This window comes from Colias philodice, chromosome 16, assembly GCF_061535455.1.
Source record: "Colias philodice isolate Cphi_HAF_F1 chromosome 16, ilColPhil1 Martin Lab GWU primary, whole genome shotgun sequence".
In the NCBI taxonomy this organism is placed as follows: Eukaryota; Metazoa; Arthropoda; class Insecta; order Lepidoptera; family Pieridae; genus Colias; species Colias philodice.
The window spans coordinates 4,113,038-4,127,545 of NC_143101.1; the positions used below are offsets into that span (position 1 = coordinate 4,113,038).

The 14,508-nt window shown below is 33.3% G+C and overlaps 1 protein-coding gene across 5 annotated transcripts in view; it reads left to right on the plus strand.

Moving 5' to 3' along the window:
* The first annotated feature begins 2,042 nt into the window (after positions 1-2,042).
* Positions 2,043-14,508, plus strand: part of Ih (hyperpolarization activated cyclic nucleotide gated potassium channel Ih) — a 186,481-nt gene continuing 174,015 nt past the window's right edge. For 2 of the 5 annotated variants that reach the window (XM_089705383.1, XM_089705386.1), the window contains exon 1: positions 2,129-2,365. The gene's annotated coding sequence lies outside the window, so the exon portion shown is untranslated. Of the gene's footprint in view, positions 2,366-14,508 lie in introns of all 5 variants that reach the window. The other 3 variants (XM_089705384.1, XM_089705387.1, XM_089705388.1) reach the window with 3 other exon arrangements.

Genomic DNA, 14,508 nt, shown 5'->3' on the forward strand with positions numbered 1-14,508 from the left:
CTTCAATCAAATAAAACTTCTTGAATAAGAACATTAATGTAGTTATTCTTTTTGTTGTTTCTTTCGAGTTCTTTAGTTATTTGAGTCGTTTCATAGTTGAAAGTATAAAGTGGTTAGATGTATCTATTTGAGAAATTTAAAGAAAAGAAAAAAATCGATCATGAGGCGCCGGGATTTGAACCTGTATTTTTCGCAATATAGAGACGAAATTTTTCTTATGGTTAAGATTTATAGGATAAAAAAAAAGAATTGATGTGATTCTAAATAATTCGAGATAATATAGAAAAAATAGTCTATATACTTATAGAAAAAAAAATTCTTTGTGACCCAAAGTTCAATCGCATTACATAAAAAACAGATTTTCTTTCCCTATAACGAATAGTCCAATGAATTTCATATACGTATATTCTTATTTTCGTTTGACGTTTTAATTGATCACAAATCTATTTAATACAGTGCACACAACTCGCCAAACAATTCAACATCTATTAAAGTTATGGTTTGTTTTCTTACAATTTTCTTGTACTATTCAATGTGTATTATAGTCTATAGAAGATTAATGAAGCATTCACATGTTATAATGAATATTTATACACACAAGCATGTTTAATGGAGTCATTTCTACTCCATTATGTTCTACCACGTACATACATGTTCTATACAATGAATTTCGTTGTTTCATCTCACCGTTCAATATTGATTCAGAAAATGAGAATATAAAACAAATTTCAGGAATGAATGTTATCTTAAAGTCGTTATGTTTTATTAGTTTTCAGAAAACAACGCTATCTTTAAGTAATATGTACGTGGAATTGTGTTTATAATTTTAATATTTAATATTAAGTGGAAAAGCGTAACTAGACTTGAGGGTTGTTATTTGCCGAAAAATCTTTGTATTTGCATATTATTTATTCATATTTTTATGCTCCATACCATGTTATGAAAAATAATATTATATTAAGATAATTATTAATGTTAAAATGTCTGGCGCGTAAATTGGTAGTTATGGTAGGTAGAGTCAAGAAAGAAACTAAATATTACGCGCGCACTAAAACAGTGTTATAATCACGCAAGTGTTATTATTCTGTATACATTTTATATTAAAAGTAAAAAGCTTATAAAATTCAAAACCCTTACAGCATTCCTGTGCTAAAAATATGAATGAAACCTACACACATCGACGTGAATGCCGCCCATTGATATTGTATACGATTAAATAAGTTGCAAATTCCTTACATACAAATACAGGCTATATTTTTACCCTACTACGCCAGAAAATGTTTTTTGAATGCAGGTTGAAAAAAATAATTTGGCGAATTTTGATTCAAATTTTTTTTCTTTATTCAATATGGAAATTGATAGATACTTACTAATAATATAAATCTAAAAAGTTTGTGGGTTATGTTATTATAAATAAATTATGATAGATTTACTATGGAAATATAATTCTGCAAAAAAATATGTCCTGAAGCGGGCGCCAACAAGTCTATATTTACTAAAAACTTAAGGATGTTAATTTATTAATTGTTATGTTACCAAAATTTTTAGTCCTATCACAATAATAGTAGCCTACCAATGTTATAAAATGAAACAAATTATACTATATAAGTAGGTACATTATCTACTTTAAGTCTGTTGAATATCCTGTAAACATGAGAATTTATAAAAGCCTTAATTTTAGATTAATATGATTTTTTTACATTCATTTTCTTACTCTACTTAACAGTCAAGCAAATCGGTCGGGACAGATCACTTTAAAGCTCAGATCACCTTTTCACAACCTCAGATACTTATCTGCAGCTTTCTTCAATTCATCTTTTAGCTTTTATTTGCTCTGTAAAATATCCATTCACTGATACCCTTAAGTGCATACACTTATAAACGTAGGAATATTAAGCTTATCGTACTTATATTCTGTCAAAGTTCCAAAGCTCTCGAGATATGAAATGGCCGCTTGAAGGATGTATTAAAATCCTTGAATCGGAGCGTAGTTAAGGTTTATTAGCCTCGTATTCTAAAGCGTTCGCATACGTGAAGGCTATTTAATCGTCTGGGTGGTATCGCCCAGCGTGGTTCAATGGGCGGCGACGCCCGAGCGGTCTCAGTCGCCAGTCGCGCTCCATGCCCCAGAGGGGCTGCACGTGTCCTCGCTGTCTCTCGCGACTTATGTAACCATCCGCACGGTGAGTCCGCAGCCTCCGAGCCCCTTCCACCCTCGCCTCCATCGACCCCGCGACTCCGACCCGCTAATTCATTCCGCCGCGACGTGCGAACGCTCGCTCTGCCGCCTGTTCCACACGATAAACTCAAAACTTCGCTTGACCCTTACGTTCTATGCCAGCTGAGTGGTGACATAATCGATGCAGTAAGTACCGGTGTTCGAATATCCGCGGATGAACGTGTGTTATATAACGGGACCGTGTTAGATCGAGCGCGGAAGAATAAGTCATGCGAAGGACCGCTCCGAGAAGAATTTCAAATGTTCTGGCCGCTGGTCGATCACTGATAAGTATTTCTTAGAACGCAACTTGGCTCACGGGCCTCGCAAACTTAAACTATTTTTATTCCTCGTAAGTTAGATGTCTAAGAATAATAATTATCATTCTTATTAGACGATGAATGAAAAACAAGCTCTATGTTCGGTTATTGCAAAAAGTACATAATGTAGAGTTATTTATTCTAGTCATTAAAATGGAAAACAAAAGAGTTCGTAAGGGCTGTTTAAGTTATAGTAGAATTCCATTCATAATTGGAAAGCCCAATTCATGAAACTCACCTATTTGTGGAGAGATGCAACTTTTTGGCTGTAAAAAGTGGAATAATAAGAACGAATCAACTCATTCAACATTCATAACTGTTTTTGTTATTATTAAGTGGCTTATGGTGTCCATTGTTCTCGTCTTTTGTTTTAGTTTTATCGATGTTCGGTTGCCGAATGTTTTTGTTTGTATCCAAAAATGCCTGGCAAATAATATTCACTATGGAATTTTTGTTCATTAGAATTATTTTCTAAGTCACAATACATTCGTTTTTCATACGTGAGTTAGTCTTTTAGTAGTGTTTAACAACTGTCTTAATGTTTGATGGAGTTTAAATGTACTTCTAATTGATGTCATTGTTTTATTATTGAAATAAACGACACTTGAAGTCATTATGTGATTCAAGACAAGGATTATTTTAATGAACTTCTTATAGGTTGAGGCACAAATTTTTCCTTGTAGAGTCCTACGTACCTATTTACATTTATTTGCAAATTTTTGCTATTGTTTGATTTTATTTTGAATATATCTAATAATATGTATCTGAGTAAATTAAATGTAAATAATTTCTTATCATGTCTTTACAATGTTCATTTTGAGTACTATCTTTACAATTACGAATATTACGATCCTAAAATTGTACCCTTTCGGTACGGAACCCTAAAAAATGGTATGCGATGCCGCCAGTTCTTTATTAGCTATTTTAAATTCCTTGCGAATATGGTTTAAAAAAAAACCTCAAGGAACTTCTCCCAGCCATATCGGAGATTTTATTGAAAAACTTGTTTTGTCCTCAATAAAGGACATCGAACTTCAGGGCGTCAGTTTGTTAAGTTCATTATTGTTATTGTTCACACGGATTGTTAAAGTTTTAAGTCTTGTGTAAATTATATTTTAAACAATTTCTAAAATCATTTCAGTAGAGATTATACATATTTTAAAGTTATCATGCGAAAATTAATCCGTTGTTTATTAATCATTTAGAAATAGGTACCTATCCCTTTGTTTATGTTTGGTTTGATGTACATTTGCGACTCGTTATATCGTAAATTAAGAAACTTTACTAAAATTGAAACCATTCGCCATTTTATTATAATAATATTCCTAATTTCAAGAAAATTAGGACATGAAAGTGATCATTTCGGGAAAGCTCAACTCATTGGGTCTAGCATAGTTATTAGTAACGGTTCACTTTTAAAAAGGCCCTGGCGGCTTCAATCATATGTTTAATTTCTAAGTACGAGATATCTTAATAAAAATCATGGACATGTTTGTTTCCAATTCTAATGAAGTGAATCGAATGTGAATGTGAAATTTCATCGTATTTTTCAAATAAGTTGAAGGCGACAAAGCTTTTAGGTATGTGTCATAAACATAAATTTCTATAGAACTGCACAATGCAACTTGCACAAAAACTTGCAAATCACTTCTTATTTGAATCTACTAAAAACCAAGAGTTTAGTCAACACTTGCGATAAATTAAAGCAGCTATACTTTGTAGAATGCACACTAAGTATATTCAATCCTATTTAGATCCCGGCTGTAATTGACAAATCCATTGAAGAATAACTAGAATCTTGAACGAGTTTATAAGTACTTCTATATATAGATTGCTATAAGTGTCTTCATTTAAAATTAAATAAACAAAAAAACCAACCAAGTTATGTGAATATTTCTCTTATGAAATGTGCTTCTAGTAAATCGGATAATTTGTAAACACATTTTACGCAGGATATTTGCGTATAAAAATACTTCTTTTCACTTTTAACTATGTTTTTCATGACACCTACGTAGAGAACAAAAAAGCATCTCATTTAGAATGCATGACTCTATAATCGTTTATTAAGTCTGTCACTTTGCAATATTGTTTCGCCTGTTTCGCTAATCGAATACTATCATGTGGAATTGGATTGTTGAGAAGTAATTTAGTTGATATTAGCGCTAAAGAAATAAATTGCTTTATTTATTTAAAAGCTTTTCATAATGTGTATTGTGAAAGTCGATATATCACGAGTGTTTTACTATTTGCCATAAAATTTGTGCAATTTTTTGTGTTACCTATTTATCAATGCATAGTATAAAACAAAGTTGTTGACGCTGTCTGTCCATCCCTATATACATAGGCTTTAAATCTTTAAAAGCAACGAATGAGTTTTAGTAGATAGAGAAAAAAGAAAAAGGTTTATTATATAATTTGCGCGGGCGAAGCCACGTGTGGAAAGCTGGTTTAATATATATTAAAATATACATAAATGATAAAATACTGAATTTATACAAACATTAAAAAATTATTGAAGTACCTACGCGAGTTTTGAAGTGGAGCATGAGTTGAAATATATAGCATAATATGTGTTCTATTAAGTACTTCAACTTATTGATTGATTTTTGCTCGTTAGTGATATAAGAGATAAATAATATTTTTGTATTATTTTTCGCATTTTTGCGCATTAAGAGTTATATAATTGTGATTCATAAACATCCAAGGTCTATAAAGGCTATTTGCAGATTTTTGCATATCATTTTCTGAACTGTTAAGCGGAAAGAATTCCTTGAAGATGATTTTTTAAGATGTAAGTCTATGTAATTGATATGACTTAGAGCGACACGCTTGCGATTCCTTTAATTTTATCATGAGCAAAAAATAACTGGCAAAATTACCAGTAGATATGCATGGTTAAATTTTAAACAGTGTACCTTAGACCGTAAAGAGTTCGTTTTAATGAAATTAATAAGACAGCTATACTATGAGTAAAAAATACCAGATGTTTTGAATGATGCGCCAACCGAATTTTTAAAAATTGTCATTGAAATTTTTGACTCAATCATGTTCCTTTCTTAGTTTGAATCTTATATACCGCTACTATGTTTATATTTAACACAAAATTATATCGTTCCAGATATTTGCCACACTTGTCAACCTGTGAATGGCTATAAAATCTTTTGTTGGGGTCTCTTTGAGCCCAAATGGGTGTATACAGCACCCGTCAAAATTGACATGCTTAGACTGAAAATGATTTATTATGTCGCTAAATGTCGAAGACTAATATTTCCCGCGTCTGAAATACGCAATACAAGTTCAGGGAAATTAAACTATGCGTATTGGTTAATATATTTTACTCTTGTAAAGTAATTTTTATACTGAAATAATTAATATAGTTAAAAAAAAAACAATAGAGCACACTTAAACTCGTTTTTTTAACTGATCCTTGATAAGTTTTTTTAGCGAGCGATCATCACCGCCCATGAGCCCTCACAAGAGAAGTACCTTTACAAAGTTTGAATTAAATTTGTCCGTTTAAAGTGGGTCAAAATCGAGTCTAAAGGAGCCGGTTACATACAAGCATGTCGGTTACATACAAACACACAAACATACAGGTGAAGCTAATAGAAGCGTGTTAAAAAACGTTAATGTAGGGTACATGAAAATTGGAAATGCTATTTCTGCTTTATAAGATTGTATGATAAATCTTAATCTAATATCATTTAACCAGCCATTGTGCCTTTAATTGGCATACATTTAATTTGGAATGAACATCAAAACTCGCATTGTTAAGCAAAATAATTTATGCTTTGTAATGAGTCCGCAATTCTTAGAACTTAGAACATACATAGTAGGTACCATATATTTATTACATCTAATATTTTAATAGATTTGAATGTTAAGTTCTTTATCCATGATGTTTTATATCGGATGACATATTATTTCTAGAGCCAATTGGCGTGGCGTGGTTTTCCCTGTTCAGACGGTAAAAGAAATAAATATAGAGCACTAGTGTAGTTTTTCAGTAAAATATAGGTATGTATTCCTAATAGCTATTCCTACTGATAAAATAACTTTTAATATAAGTCTTGTAGTTTTTGATATTAATCTTTTCACGTTTTCTAGACAAAAAACATCTTTTCTATCCCTTTATATTATATCACTAAAATAATATTTGTTTAGGTAAATACGGAATTATGTATTCGATACGTTCCTGTAGTTTCGTCTATTTTCGATAAATCATCCAACCAAATCATTCAGCTGTTTTCATGTGCATGTATTATGATCAATGCTCTCTGTTTAGTGATGTGCATATTTGCGTATTCGAATCGTGTAATTTCAACAGATTGTTGTTAATACTAAATTATAGGAACTATGTACAAATATTTTGTTTGATTTTAGATTGCTTTCAAATGTTAATATATGTATTATGTGGGATGTAGAGCAATTTATCGTTGCGCTTGTTAAAAGCGATGTTGGTAAGCGTCTGATCAATGGTTAGGGAATAGTTATTTTTAGTTAAATTTTATTTGTGGTATTGTTAAATAGCAATTTCTTTTGCGAAAGTGAATTAAGAGAAAAAATAAACACGATAACAAATGCTTTTTCACCCCGTACTTGGTACCCCAATCGGAATTTAGCAAGAAAACAGATTATAAATTGCTTTTTCTTCGAAAGGAATTTCACAACGATATATAAATAACGGTATTTATGAACTACATAATATGTGTGTAGAGTAAAATAAACGATTCCACAACGACACAACGGACGTGTACCGACTGCTGAAATGAGCAGAGATAGCAGTAACGCGTTATTAGATTATTGATTGGTACCGGTATTGGTTCATTGATAACGGTATTGATAGCGTTAATTAAATGGGTTTGGTATTCGGTTTTTATTGTATTCTGACCTGTTCCTTATTCATGTTATTCTCTATTTTTCACCTCGATAGATAGCGCTTTGTTGTTATTACCTAATAATTAAACCGAGCTTTTCGAGTGAACTAATTTGCAACTTTATTTATTTTATATTCTATCTGAATACTTTATTATTGCACTTTACGCGCAAAGTTTTTACGAAGCTCCACTTTTTGCTATTTCGGTTAGAGGTTTCTGTAATTATTAAATTAGAACCAAAATACTAACTCATACCAGGAAGTCTCATTGCATATTCTAAAACTCTTGTATGTACATTTACTGTATCTTCTTATATATAAAAATGAATCGCAAAATGTGTTGGTAAGCGCATAACTCGAGAACGGCTGAACCGATTTCGATAATTCTTTTTTATTATATTCCTTGAAGTACGAGGATGGTTTTTATGTAGAGAAAACGTAAACATGTACCACGGGCGAAGCCGGGGCGGACCGCTAGTTGTAAATAATTCCTAAACAAGATTTTTACCCACGTTTGTCAGATAAGCAACATTATCTATTCCCTAATTAGATCTAGAGTGATTCCTTCGTTAGACACGCGAAGGCAATAATCGTAGTAATTTAACAAGTATTTAGTGTACAGCCATACAGAGTAACGAAATTACCTAATAAACTTTTATGGCGCGATTCGGCTCGATTACACTTGTTATAATCATGATTATTTGTAATAATATAACCTTTATTGCTATTTGTGTACAAACTTTGCAATATAACTCTGATTTGGATTAAAAATAATGTTATTACTGCAGTTGATAATTATTTAGCTGACGTAACTTTAACGTTATGTTGAAAATGACAATATATTATTTGTGTTACTCTACCTATACTGATTTTATTTTATCATCTAAATTAACGCGTATCCAATTTGATAAAACTCGTTGAAGGTTGAATTTTCGTAATCGTATCGATCGAAAAGTTATGTGATTTCTACAATCACGTATTCTATCCAAGAATAAAAACAAAGCAAGTGTTTACCAAGTATCTAATTTGGCTACTTACATTACACAGTGTAGTACTTTAAATACATCTCAAGTCACAATCACATTAGATTTGCAATATTTTATCCATAATGGCGTTATGATGAATTCTTAAAACCTACGATAACCCGAGCACGCAGCATAAAGTAATATTATTCCCCTTGTTACAGAAATGTATTTCAGACTATTATTAGCTATATAATTGCAACAATTCAATGTATGTACACATAATATGTGAAGAATTTTCATTAATTACGACCCACAAAGCGAAATGAATGGTACCTATATTTTTTGGAATTATAATACCTATTGTGTAGAGTGTAAAAATCATAATTTTATTTGCCACCCGTTATAACGAAATGGCTGGAGGGCTTTTTTAAATTCCAATGTGTTAAAATTCGTTTAAAACGGTACCGAGGTTCGTTAAAAAGGGTTCAATGGGTTAATCTGGGCGACTTTTTTAAAATGTAGATTATGTGTTGTGTTTGCAAATACGTCATTTTATTACATATTGTTTTAATCTGATTGAGTGAGGGCTATTAAATGTGTATTATGTTTTGTTCGTTTCTGCGAAAAAATATGCTTGAATGATTTTTAATAAGGCATAAATATGTTAAGTTAGTAGTTAAGTAGTTTTCGGGGGCCTGGAGATAGCTGTCGCCGGCTTTACACCGGTGCCATCCGCTCAATGGCCCTGTACGGAGCGCCCATCTGGGCTGATTCTCTTAGCGCCCGGACTAGACCCCTTCTGCGTCGTCCGCAACGGGTTATGGCGCTAAGAATATCGCGGGCATATCGGACTGTCTCTTTGAAGCAGCCTGCGTACTAGCCGGAACCCCCCCTTGGGAACTTGACGCTGCTGTACTCGCGGACGTGTACCGACGAATTGCTGGGTCCAGGTCTTCGGGGCTGGAACCAAACCCCGAAGAAGTCTCGCGCTGGAGGGCTTCGGCTCGCGAGCGTCTGATGGAGGAATGGGTGCGGCGTCTCGAGAACCCAACTGCAGGTGTAAGGACGGTGGAGGCCATCCGGCCGGTCCTTTTAGAATGGTGCAGCAGACGACATGGGGCTCTCACGTTCCGCTTGACACAGGTACTGTCTGGACACGGGTGTTTCGGACGATACCTGTGTCGAGTCGCGATCCGGGAGCCAACCATGGCCTGCCATTGGTGCCCAAGCGAGGAGGATACAGCGGACCACACGCTGAGTGTGTGTCCTGCGTGGTCCGTGGCTAGACAGCGACTGGTCGCTGCTGTGGGGCCGGATCTCTCGCTCCCGTCCTTGGTTCGCGCCATGGTTGGAGGCTCCAGGTCCTGGCGTGCGGTAGTCGCCTTCTGTGAGGAGGTGATGGTGCGAAAAGAGGAGGCGGAGCGGGTTCGTGAGGGGAACCCTCTCGCGGACCCGATGCGGCGCCGGCGACCCTTTAGGCGCCGACGCCGAGTCGCGGTCGCTAGCGATCGCGACCTGCCTCCCTAGCGAAGGGCTCTGGACGATGGACCGGGGACATGCTCCATCGTCCGGGGCAGTGAGGTGACATGAGACGTGTTCCGCTCATGCCGCCTCGCAGAGGAAGGAGGAGGCGCCGACATAACCCTTGGCTCCATCCCCGGGGGCCGTGGGTATCTTTCGAAGATTTCCCCACTATAAAAAAAAAAAAAAAAAAAAAAAAAAAAGTAGTTAAGTAGTTAGTAAGAAATGATGACGAACTATATATTTTAAATATTTATTTAGTAATCAAGATAAATTTGGTATACACAGAGTAGGTACAAATGGCGATAATAGTATTAATGAAAAGTAGCGTATTGAATTAAATCTGTGCCAAGAAACTAGTGCATTGAGAATATTGAGTTTTCATTCGACAGTACTACAGATAAACCGAATAAATAGGTTATCGAAAATTCTAATTTGAATTGAATTTGATCACAATCTATACGATTTCGGTTTTTATGACATAGTCTCTACCCCTGTCTGCAATAAAGATAATATGTATTCCTATTACCTACATTATTTAAAAGATCATTCATTACTTTGGATTTGATGATATCGATCTTAGGTAGAGTAAATGTAGAAGCTATCTTTTTAACGAGATATAAACGATGTAAACATCTTAGATTAACGTTTTACTGCGGTGATATTGTTCTATTTCAAGCTATACATTACCGAAACGTTTCCTTTGTCTACGTCTCTGTTCTTTGTTTTTAAAGTAATAAATTCCTTAGTTACACCGCACGCTACCAAACATTCACAGTGGTTTAAATTCGCATCATATATCCTTGAATATTCTTCACTCTTTTATACCTTTATTTCCCAAAACCATTTCAGGTTAAGCGACACATTTGTTGATATAGTTATTCTTATGTAAGTTGTGTTGTGCTTTTGTTGTTTTGAAAGATATAACTGGAAAATTAAAAAAAAAAAAAAAAACAATTAAAGAAGTTAATTAACTGTATGCAGTAACCATTTGTCAATAAGACGTAATCTTGGTATACGTGCTTCCACATACATATTATGCTAGGTTACTATGCCCTTTTCTTCAAACCAGACAATAAATTTCCAGTTAATTGTTGGCTAGAAACACGTCTAATCGTTTACCCCATGGAAAGAACCTGAAAAAGGTACAATACGGTATTGTGATCAGTATCTCTCGACAAAGTGAGCATCGCAGTGAAATGATGCAAGAATGAGCGCTTGTTGTACTCTCGAGTCTAGACAGCTCAGTAATTATACGTGCTGTAAGTCAGAAGCAGAATATTAAATAACTTTTTTAATACCGTTTTTACGTTTAACACATGCCGCATCACCCGTGATAGGAAAGTTGACAAGCCTTTATGAAATGTGTTAATCATGTGTTCTGCTTCGTTTTATATATGTTAGCTTTCATATTATAAATACTTTTTCATGTGACATTATCTGCATCATTTCCATTTATTTAGCAACTAAACTACTAATAAAATAGGTTTTTTGTGTGGGATCTAGATGTTTTAAAGTAATAATGAAAGTAGTCATATGAAATAATGAAATTAATTAGCCTAACCAGACATTTTTTAATTATTTTTCAAAATAAGTTGAATACAAAATATATATAACAATTGTTTAACGTGAATAAAATGAACTTCTATTAGATTTATTAGATTACAACAGTTTATGTTTCTATTAGACAATTGAATGACACGGAGGCTTGGAAAGTAGCAATTTCCATCCCTGCAGTGAGATGTGTTACGGAGTTTCCGTGATGAACTGATGAATATATCAGAAGATTTCATTATATTTATAATATCCTTGTAATATTATAAATGCGAAAGTGTGTTTGTAGGTTTGTCTTTATTTAACGTAGTAACGAAGCGATTTTATGGTAAGTATGATTTTTGGGACTGAAGACAGTTAGGACTCTAGATAGTGATACCTGTAGATTACCTTTTACCACACTGAAACATTTTCATGGAAATTTCCTTTTACGCGGACCAAAACACGGATGGAAAGCTAGGAAACTTATTATAAAGAATAGCTCCTTTATCGTAAAGATTTCGCAGAATCTTATGTGGTGCTGCAAATACATTTGTTGTGTGGGAGAAAATAAATTATTATTTGATATCAGGTGTCATGTTTCTATGCGAATATCTCTACCAACTCAGTGAAATAATATTGCTCGAATCTTAGTATTACTTTCAATGATATCACGTTTGTCCTTTTATGATGGCATTATTCAGTCACAATTCACAAATCAAAATACAATTGTTTCTTGTGTTCTTGGATTCCTAAATGCTTATTATATAACGGGTTTCTGTCAATTTTACTAATATATTTCTATCGATATACTAAAAGCTAATAAGATGAAATGATTAATTTTATAGAGAGTACATAAGAAAGACAATAGAATAATTAAAAAATAAGTTAATTGTAATGCAGAATAAAATAAAGCTTTATAGATAAAAACTAAAATAGAACCTTATCCAATTCATTATAACCGTTGATAATTATTCTTCTATTGTTTCATTGTTCTTAAAATCGAATGAATAGAAGAAAATATAAGCAACAATATAAACAATTTTATTATCATATTAAACTGATATACACACACATTAACTTACTCCGCGATTACCATCCTCGTTTCTAATCCTAAAGTAATATAAATTTCAAATGTAGGTAATAAAGTGATTAACTTAATTCGACAGTACCCAAAGGCTTATCCATTAAAAGGTAGTCAGCGTATCTGAGTGAGGTCTGCTCGTATAAGATTAATGACTGCCACACAATGGAATTGTATGTGTTAATAGTTTTTATAAGCCCTTGTAATTATCTGAACATGCTTTTTGTTAAGGAAGTACACGAGAACAAGACGACTAGATTGCGCCGCGGTTTTACGTCGCGAATTTGCCAAATTTTATGTGACTAAAAGTACCAGTGAGGTATAGTACAGAATAGGAAAAAATGGAGAAGGGAGAGGAAAATGGGAGAGCCGTTTTGTGTTAAAATGATCTCTCTGATGATAGGAATAATTATGACATCCTTTTAGTACTTACTTTGGAAATTGTGTGAGATATTTTAATGATAGATTAAAGCACTTAATTGTGTTTTTTGTATAGTAGATAATGTCGTTTTATTTCCCTTGTGATCAATAAATTCAATACGAGATATGTTTATTTCTCTTTAACCTAATTATTAACACAAATGACGTATGGGAATAAATGAAGCTTGAATTTCAGAATAAAAACATGATTCAATTTATTCAGTTCCAATTTCATTAATGGAAGTACAAAAACAAAGTTTCCGTATCTCAGTGTCAGTGCATAAATTTATTATTGAAACGGGAATTTTACCTTATAGCTAAGTAGGTACAAATACAATGCTTTGGTTCGTTGAACTTTGCGTACAGTAAATATTGTAAATCCTACAATAAGCATACTACGTGCTTTATACTCGAAATATATAATTATAGTCGAATCAATACTACTTAACTAGTTAATAAATTAACGTGTATTTTTACTTTATTAGGTATCATTTCCATATTATTAAGCTATGAAAGTTTAATTCATTTGTGTGTCGTTATTATTACTTTTTAAATAAGGCTTGATTTATTTAAAAAAATGTACCAGCTGATTTCTATTTTCTCTATTGGCATTATGCGTATTAATACCACATTTATATTATCATTACGAAAGAAAATAAGCCATGTTTTAGACGAACTACCGAAACCGCAAATCCGTCAATAAAGACTATATTTCAAAGGTATACAATTCGTGTAAATACAAACATACTAATTAATGAACAGCAAACATTGAAGAGAGTTAGGATTCAAATAGTTTCAATGTACAAATAGCGTGTCTGTTACATGCGCGTAATTGTTGATTTAGTTATATGATACGATAGTTACTTCTATGTTTTTGCTCCTGGTAATAATTTAGAACAGGAATAAAATATAACGCTTTTTCTCTACTAACGAACCGCTTTCCGCTTCGACTTCCCAAACTACGTAACAAAGACAACTCAATTGCATTGAGCGTGATTAGTGAGCCAAATTCTCACAGATAAAATAACATTCAGTGTACATACGGACGCTCGACAAATTCTGTTAAGTATATTAAAAAAGAATATAGGTATCAGAATATATTTTTTTTTAACAAAAAACTAAAAACTAGTAAAACTAATACGAATTTAAATGGGATCACATGGCACCAGATTTCTTATAAAAAATAATTATAAAAATCGGTTCACTGATCAATCAGTAAAAAAGTTGAGGTAATAGACCCAAAAAAATCCAATGTAGAGCTTCCACTTTTTTGTAGTCCGTTGAAAATAACAAGCAACATACATATAGAAGGTCTGCAAAATTATGTTATATGGTTTGTCTGTTACTGAGCGCTAATAATATTAAATCATACCTATTGTAGTTTGAAGGACGGTGGATTCGTGACCGGTTATTAAGTCAAGAATGGAGAAGGATGGGACGTCTCGTGGGTTGTCACGCGAAAGATTAATGAGCTCTGTAAGCGTTTTATGTAGGGCTGCCCCTTTTGGGTATTAATATTTTATTCCGATCGGACGATCAAGACTGTTTGATTTGTTATGAGTAAGCAAAAA